At 40.7% G+C, this 9,824-nt stretch overlaps 1 pseudogene; it reads left to right on the top strand.

Moving 5' to 3' along the window:
• The first annotated feature begins 3,910 nt into the window (after window positions 1–3,910).
• Window positions 3,911–9,262, top strand: LOC134079715 (uncharacterized; annotated as a pseudogene).
• The last annotated feature ends 562 nt before the right edge of the window (window positions 9,263–9,824 follow it).

Here is a 9,824-nt window from a genome sequence, read left to right as displayed (position 1 = left end):
TTTGGTTGTAGGCTATATGTTTAGCGATTTCTTTGTGTGTTTTTCATTGTAGTGTGTGTGCATTGAGTAGTTCCTTAAAATACGGAACAAAGAGTGTCCCGTAGCCTATCTGTTCAATACGGAAGAAGACTAACTATTGCCTATATATTTCTTATAACGAAACGCGAAGAAAAAATACGAGGACTGACTGTCTCGTTTCTCCGCGTTTCCCCCAATACCATGGCGACAAAGAGAAATAAATATGATTTGACATTTAAGCTGATTGCTGACAAATTTGCCACACAATTCGGGAGAAGCAGCGGACAGGAGCGCCACCACAAGCAAGCACTTCTAGCCCAAATTAACATGGCAACGTTGCCTATGACTAAAGTGTCTAAGTAGGTTAGTCCTACTAATATTACATTTGATTGGTAACATGTTTGTAGCGCGCCAGTTTACCCATCCCCTACATCAAAACAGCTTAGAATCAATCAAAGAATCAGCTGTGTCGGCGTTAGGCTGTAGGCCTAGGCGATTTTCTATTAACATTTTCATTCATTTCAACAATGGTTCATTGAAACGTCGTTTGAATAATTTCGCCAGTCATCACCTTCATTGTAATGATTAAATGAGATTAAGGAGTCGACTATTGACGGATATGCGGTCTTCATCATTTTGAAATGCGGGATGAAACTTTCTGCCACCTGGTGGTTGTTTGGGTACATTGCCTTAGCCTCTCTTCGGGAGTCCCGCGGGAGAAGGTGCATTCTCAACCCGTACCCACTGTAATTCAAAAACTCACGGTTGACAAAAAGGTTTCGCTGACAGCTGCCTCGCATAATATCAATTTATCTATGCTAAGAAATAATTATGTAGACTGACATCTGCAGCTTCGAACACAGTAGAGAGACTGGCATAATGAAAAGACGAGAGAATAAACTATGCTGCTCCACTATTAGTGCAGACGTCTGTGCAAATGTATGGATGACTTCGGTGAAGTTGGAAAGAAACGGGCAGATTCGAAAGAAGTAGCCTATGCTATGGTATTATGACTTCTCGTCAAATTAAAACTGAAGATGCATAATCGGTAAGCTCCAATACTGAAAGTGGGTGATTATAACGGGAATTTCACTATTTAACAATGTAGCCTATGAAGCCAGTGAAGGTAATGGCGTGAAATATGCCACCATGTGACACTGTAATGCGGAAAACGCGAAGCTGTATCAGCTTATAAGCATCATCATTTGATACTGTAACGTCAATTTGTAAATTCCGTGTTGCCTACATGTATTTAGAACTAGGCCTTCTGCCGACATGAGCAATATGCTGTTTCACCTTGTAGTGGCGCTCGACCTTATTCCAGCCCTCCAGAGTGCGTAGCAGGAAAAGTTGCTTAAGCCATGACAGAATGCGCGCAAGAGCCGCTACTGTGGCAACGAAAAGGGGTGGAACTTCCGGTTCAGCTGATAACGTAAACAAACGCAGCAACTGCGTCCTGCTCGAAACCAGGGGCCGGTTGCACAAAGCACCTTAAGTTTTGTTCCTTAAGTATCAACCTTAAGGCTTAATTTCTCCTTAGGTAAGGAATTTATTTAAGGGCGTTGCACAAAATTTCTTAAATGGTATCCTTAGGTAAGGAACTCCGTTAAGTGATTTACTGCATTGAAAGCGGTTTTCTGGCACGAAAATTCTACAGTTTCCACGGAGATTGTTTGTTTGTTAATTTGCGCTTGCTTTTTTCTGAGGGTGAAATGCGGGACTGTCCAAAATATGATAATGCTGTGTGCATTTGTCTATGGGATAGCGAATAACACATTACAAGTCTGAGTGTAACTAGTGTAACTAACTTTGACCAGTTTGACAGGTGACGGCCAAACACGGCGCACCTTAGAGCAGTGACATTCACGAAGTTATCGATGTATCTACCTACCGTTAGCAATAAATAACGTAGCCTACGTTCAGCCAAGTGTCTCTGGTTCAGTACACTTGTTGTTCTATGTCTATGGTTGTAACTAGCTTGCTAGTAAGTTATGCTATTAGCCAGCAATCCACCAAACACAATAGCCTAATGATCTTATAATCTTACCGTATAATTTTCGGTGACATTTATCCATTCATCAAGTAAATGATATAGACATGAACTGAACAATACTAGCTAGCTAGTTATTATCCCGCGCTGTGTGTGCGCTATGATTTTTGCTGTCATCTGCACCAAAACAAACATTTTTTTGTTACGTGTTGTTGACTGGGGCACCGAACCAAAGCCCATCGTAAGCTAATTGAGTAGCCCATGTTACCATCGATAGGCTTAAATAAACTAGGCTACATAACGAATTTTGGTCAGCCTATTTGATAGAAGAGTAATGATATTAGCTAAAGTTTTATTTTCAGTTGCCAAAAGTGGTTAATTAACTTAAATTATCAGCATTAACTCAGATAATAATATACTTAAGGTAGGGTCAGAGGTCCCTTAGGTTTTTCCCCTTACTTAGGCTCTTAAGGTCGTTTGTGCAACGGTTTAAGGGATTTCTTATAAGATAAGTAGAAAACCTTAAATACTTAAGGGAAAATGTTAAGGAAAATACTTAAGGGTGTTTGTGCAACCGATCTTATCTTAAGGGGGCCTTAAGTCAGATTTTAAGGGAAAACCTTAACTTAAGGTGCTTTGTGCAACCGGCCCCAGTGTTGTTCAAACTTGTTTAAACGTGAATGCCATTAAGGAGCTCAGGAACAAGTTGTTCCGTTCGTGGCTGTACAAATAACCAAACGAAATTGCGTTTATGGCTCGATCAACAATGTTTTGATCATGCACCCAAAACAAAGAGGGACTGCAGCTGTCCTCCACGATACTGTTTTCATCGATTGCCAAAAGACGACGATTCAAAAAGAAACTGGCTCAAAAATTTAAATTTGAAGAACCCGCCCAAATCATTGTTTGTTTGTTCATGCCACTTTGTTGACAAACAGCCAACAGAGGCTAACCCATATCCGACTTTATGGTTGGGCTACGATCGACCACCGGAGAAAAGACGTCGGATCCTCACCCGGATTGACAACACTGCAGGTAAGGCAATGGTAATTAGACCAATTCGTTTTGTATAACATCAAAATACGATTATGGTTAAAGTAACGTGTTTGTAGGCTATCTTGGGAAGACAGACATTTAACATTCAGAGGGACAGGGCAAGGCTAGGCTACTACAAGCTCATGCTATCAGGACTCAGGAGTAGGCTAATACATTACAGTAATGTTAGCTTCTCCGCCGTTTCAGTTACACTGTTCTATTTTGTGAGCCTAGTCTAGATGAGGGTGGGGGATAGGCCTATACAACGAAGCGAAGTTACTGGCTATAAGCAGATGACTTCAGGTATAAAGTGTGGATCTCCAAACAACATGAATTGACATAGACGTGATGGCAGTCTGCGCAGCCCCAACACATGCCCCCACCCCACCCCCACACACACCATATCCCTAACATTGCAGTTCTCATCAAAAAGTCTGGTCGTCATAAAATAACTTTACATTCATTACAGCATTCATGTCTTCTTCAACTTATGGCAACAGGAATCAGTGGACTTTTGCTGTAGTCCTATATTGCACAGACCCCTAAGACACAATACACAAAACAATCCTGCTGTGTTACAGTTGCCCTATTAACATATTGCACCCCCTCTAAATTGTACGCATCTTGCAAATAAAAAAAAGATATAATTAGACACTCCACTGTCATCACGAGGAACTCCTTATCCCCTCATACACACAGCTCACTACTCCACTCCAACACTGCATTAGCAGAAGTTCATTAATGCACCATCAGTAAGGCCCTTCTCCCCCACCTTAATCTTACTCCCAATGTTCCCTCTAATTTTTTTCAGCACTGAGCGCAGGTTTTACCGCTGTGAGCAATTCGCAACCACGCGACCTGCCAAAAATGACCAGTGGTCAGACCCTGCGCTGGAGGACCACACCTATTCAAAACCACCAGTGATGTGTGCAGTCAGTACACCATTACCTGAACTGACACCAACACCTGAACATCAACCAGTTGCAAGTAGCATTTTGGAGTCTGATGCCGATTCTCTGTTGTATACAGGGATTCCACTTTTAGAATTTCACACCCTTGTATCTTGCCTTCATCCTTTTAGTTCATCGTCATTATTGGTGCCTGTTGTGGATCAGATTCTTATAACATTAATGAAATTAAGGCAAAACTTTGTTATGGCAGACTTAGTGCGACGATTTAAAATGTCACAAGGCCGAATAAGCAAAATTATCTCAATGTGGATTGACATCATGGCAGAGCACATAAAAGACCTTGTTCCAGGGTTACCCCGCGACACCATAAAGGCAACCTTGCCACAGGCTTTTAAAGACCACTTCCCAAACACAACTTGTGTAATTGACTGCTCAGAGACCATCTTACAGAAGCCAAAAAAATCTAGACAGTAGAAGTGAGTCATACAGTCACTATTATGCCAACAACAATGTGAAATATTTGGTTGCCATATCTCTGTAGCACCCCTTTGCTGTGCTGGCAATTAATAGGGGTGGCTATCCTGAGTCCTGTTAAATGATGAATTAAACTAAAAATGTTTAACCTTAATGATCTGTCTTTTCTTTTATACTTTTGGGTAACTAAACATATAGCAATATTAATATAAGTCACTAAGCATCAATTCACCTTGAAGTTAAATGTATTCACCTTACTTAATAACCACACACTTTTGCAAAAATAACTATTTACTATTACACATTCATACATTCCAACCTTCAATAGCTTTCAAGCTTCAAACACGTTTCAGTTTAGGTTTCAATTGAAAACCAACATTCAAGCAGTTAGCACAATAACAAGTTCGTTTGAATTCAAATAAAATACCAAAACCTTTCACTATATCCTATAGCCGGCAATCATAACTAAATGAATCAAAATGAATACCCCAGACGTCATTAGAGTTCACGGTGCAGGCCTGTTCGTAGCTAGCGTTCGTTGAAACAGTGTTGCTAGTGTTCGTTGAAACTGCGTTGAGAAGTAGCCGAGCTAGCCACTCCTGTGCAAAGTCCCTGGCAAGCCACGTTGTGCTAAGTCACGCCGACTAGCCATGCTTTCCAATCGCGGGGAAATCTAGTTCGTTGCTTCCGAAATTCTCCTCAAAACACGACCACGCCACTGTTAAATGTTCTCCAAGACTCACGTGTTGTTTGTCCATCAACATTCACAGCTTTTAGCGAGTGTTTTACTCACTCACGGCATAAACTAAACTTGAGTTCGGTAACAGCAAAACTTTCTCTCAACACACACTGTAGTTTCTTCCTTCCTCCTCGTGTCGTTCTTCTCTCCAACTCACTTCCTCATCACCCTTGACCTCTAACTCAGTCCTCATTGGTTCAAATAACATAAATGCAACATAAAATACCACATTTCACGTATTTTCTCTTTTAGATACCCACATGTTATCTTAACAATATTTCCATAATTATGAAATTAGAAACACAATGCATTTACCCAATAAACAATGCATTAACATACACCTCACAATATGCATGAACTCTTGTAACATCACTTCAAATGTTTTTAACCCTTTTTAACTCTTATTTATTCTTTTTATTAATCCTAACTTAGTCTATTTATGTATTTTCAAACTTAACTTATTATGTCATTTCTCAAAGGGCTACATCTCCCTCTGGAATTATTATGTTCATCTCAGATGCTTATGGTGGTAAATGTAGTGACCGCTTCATTACTCAGAATTCTGTGTTTTTAGACTACTTGCGTGCTGGGGATGAAGTGATGGGTGACCGAGGCTTCACAGTGAGAGACTTATTGGAGGAGCGTAGAGTGAACCTAACCATACCCTCATTTACCCACAAGGGAAGCCAGCTCACCAATGAGCGGGTCACTCACACCCGACCAGGGGCGGAGTGGGACACAAAAATCCACCGGGAATATTCTGACCACACCGGCCCGCTACCGAACAAAAAAAAAAAAGCCACCACCACGCATTCTTACATCTACCTTGCCCTCTCCTTGGGCCTGCTCCTCTCACTGCTCCTGCACCTCCTGCTGCACCTCTCACTGCTTCTCTCACTGTTCCTGCACCTCCTACACCTCTCACTGCGTGTGCTCTTGTCCCTGGGCCCTTTGTTCTCTTCCTCATCCAGATATTACAGTATATGTCTTTTTCTGTTTCTGTTTCCAAAAACATCACCTCCTCCTTCAAATGTCAATGTAATAGAGAGAAATAACCCCTGCCACTGAGTCTAAGACAGACTGGAATCAGCTGGTTGGCCCCATACCCAACATAAATCATCTGTGTGCCAATTATTCAATTCTTTGTTTATTATCAGCTGAGATTGTTTTTGAACTGATACCATTGCAAAAGCAGAGGTTAAAGGAATAGTTCGGAATTTTGGACATAGGACCTCATTTCCAACTTTACCGAGGTGATATAGGTCGGTGGAGACCGTTTTTATCGTGTTTAGCCCCTTCCTTCAGTTGCAGCGTCCCCCTTTGCAAACGCTGGTTTTGAGCTAACACATTTCTACGGTAACATCAGTCTTACTCACTCCACCGCACACCCGAGACAAGTCAATTAAATCGTCGGACTATCGATATACATGACCGTGTTGATAGAATAATTTTAGAAATAAAACTAACCTTGCAACTCAATGATTTATTATATTTTGAGGGACTAGTTTCTCAATATCAATCCGCCACTGCCATACAGGGAACAAAGTAGGCTATTGCAATGCAATGCAAGGTTCGTTTTATTTCTAACATGGTTCTATCAACACTAGGCATGTGCATCGATAGTCTGACGTTAAAATGTATTTGTTTCGGGTGTTCTGTGGAGTGTTTTCAGTGGCAGGCTGGATGTTACCGTTGACTTGCGTTATCTTGGCACCAGATTAGCACGAGATGAACGCTGCAACTAATAGGAAGGGCAGAAATTCACTGAAAATGGTCTTCACCGACCTATATCACCCAGACTGAGTTGGAAATGAGGTCCTATGTCCAAAATTCCGAACTATTGCTTTAAGGTTTGGAATGTTGTTTTAATTGTAGGATGTTGTGTGTTAACATCTGTAAATAATAGAAAAACGACCCATAATTTTGTTGAGAGGTATAACTTGTCTGTTAAGAAAATGTAAGCATTGTTCACTGCCTGCATATTGTGCGATAACGACATGAAATGTGTGAATGGTATGGCCACAAAAGACGGATGCTTAACTGGGAGACTTTTGAAAATGTGACAACTGTTTGGACAAACGCTAGCTACTGAAAAAAACTGTAAGCCATTTATTCGTTTGAAACTTTGAAATGTAAATGAGTTCATTGGCTTGTGATATTTTCCGTCTAGCAATATAACGTAGTTGAGCTTTGTGTCAGTGTTTTTCATTCTGTCAAATTTACCTGCACTCGTTGATGGCCGTGGACTTGGCTACGGATAAATCTGTTTTTGAGCATTTAGATGCATGCTCCTCCAGCAGTCGCTTCTTCTTAATTCTGCCCTTTTCAGCCCCCTCTTTCTCTTTCCTCTTCTTGCCTTCCATATTAATCACGCAAGCACCTGCTAATCCGTTCACTATCAAAACGCTATGCTGATACAGGCTAAAGGGCCATGCCATTAAAGGAGGGGCCGCTCATCTATCCCCCTACATTTCTGTAATAGACTTGACCTAGCAAACGTATTTGCGATTCCCAGGAGGCTTTGCTGTTCTATTTTGAATTTATTTGTGACCAAAAGACTTAAATAACACTTTAATAATATATGAACAATTAAATCAAGACACCCAAAGGCTACATACCAATGCACTGATGAGAGAGAACTGAGATGAATAGGCCTGTAATTAACATGTAAGGTAACCATGACTAAGGTATATACCGCAAATAAATGGTTTATATAGTGGTTGGCTTTCTCGCAATGACAACTGAACTTTGGGTTATTTCTTAGGGACAGAAGTTCGGATTACAATGTCTTCTGATGATAAAAGATAAATGTAGGCTAACTAGCGGCCCCTCAGGCCTGTCATGGGCCAAATCAAATTTAACGTAGGCCGGTCGGCCTGGCGGGAAATGTCCCGGAAGCTCCCGATTACCACTCCGCCCCTGCACCCGACGCATTGCTCATGCCCGCATTCATGTAGAGCGAGCTATTAGGAGACTGAAGGTGTACAGCAGTGGTCGGCAATAGGCGGCCCGCGGGCCAGATGCGGCCCGCAAGCAAAAAACATCTGGCCCGTGAGATCTTTTGAACCAGAGAATGAAAAAAAAAAAAAAAACTTTTTAAAAATCGGACTGGCAGTCTCAAACATGCTCTTAATTTTGAAACGTCACTTTCCAGAACAGAAGAATTTCAATCAATCTAAATGCTTAGATATTTGTTTCATCTGAATACGAGTGAAGCACGCAGCGAGGTGCAGCGTGAACGCACAACATGCAAAATCAAATGAAGTCAGTGGACAGCGCTGGTTCTCAAATTCCAAGCTAGTCCCTAAAATACATGTTGTCATTCAAACAACGGACATAGGCTTATGGTGATAATTAAAACACGACTTATTTTAAACAGGCCTGACATCAAACAGGCAATAAACGCACATAGAACTGTGAAAAGTAAAGCACAAGTTTCAAACATTAATAGCGTGCGTGTTATTTAGGAACGCAACCTTTAAATTAGCATGCTTACTTTCGTGGTGCTGTCTTGTACTCTTTGCATGCAGAGAAACCCTCGTTAGTTGTTACAGATCAGGCATGTGGGCTTTGCATTAATACAATAGGGAGGATGAAGGCATAGTTCTCTGTCCATTCATCATTAAAGATCCTGTTTTCGCTGTTAACTTTTCTCTTCAGATTTTTTCATAGTGCCATTTTTTGACAGCTAACAGCAACGCGTGGAAATGTTTTTCTGGTGTTTTTTATTATTATTTTTTAAAGACACAGGCATATAATAGCGCCCCCAATGACCAGTCGACAAATTTAACCTACATCAGCCTGCTTTAATGTCTCTGCTCTGTCATTTCAAGAGCGCCTATCATTTTTACCTCCTCCGATATTAATTAATGAAATTAGCCATTGTTTTGGTTGTGAACTTGTGGCCCGCTATGTAATGGCTCGGAAAATATCTGGCCCGAGGCCTAACTTAATTGCCGACCCCTGGTGTACAGGGTGCTCTCTCAAAAGGTTCCAATCAATTTGGCCCCAAAGCTAGACAAAATCCTAAAAATCTGTGCTGGCCTTGTAAATTTAAGAGGTGAATTAATTGTAAGCACAGGCAATGAGATTTAATAGCCATTGTATTAATATGGTAAATACTGTACATTTAATATCAAAATGTAATATTTACACTGTCATTGTTGTAAAGTAGGCTTTAAAAATAAACAAATATGTACTTAAAAATGTAAATGTACATATGTACAGTATGATAAATACGTAAATATGTATAATAAATATTAACAGCAATTTGTTCTTCTGTGTGTAATTTCTTGGCACTAAAACATATTTGCTCCTTGTACATTTACAAGATCAAAATAGCTTTTGCAGAGTTTCAAGGTTTTAGTCAGAAAATCATCTGCTAATCTCGGGAGCATGTGCATAAGGTAAACGTTTTTAAGGTGGCACATTTGTGTCTTGGTGTACTCTTCATCATATGGGACCTCCAGCTCCTGGTGCTCAGTTGATGTCCAGATCACAAGCTTGCAGCTCTGCAGTCCTGTGCACATCATAGTCAGCTGAACCTAGAAATATATACATGTATTTAAAGGTTTGCTCTGGAGGTTAATACATACAAGTTCACAATCATGTTTATTTAAATCTAGCCAAATCAAGTCAGGGTAACCCCACCTGTAGA

Source organism: Sardina pilchardus, chromosome 5 (genome assembly GCF_963854185.1).
Source record: "Sardina pilchardus chromosome 5, fSarPil1.1, whole genome shotgun sequence".
Classification (NCBI taxonomy): domain Eukaryota; kingdom Metazoa; phylum Chordata; class Actinopteri; order Clupeiformes; family Clupeidae; genus Sardina; species Sardina pilchardus.
This window is presented reverse-complemented; position numbering and strand designations above follow the sequence as displayed.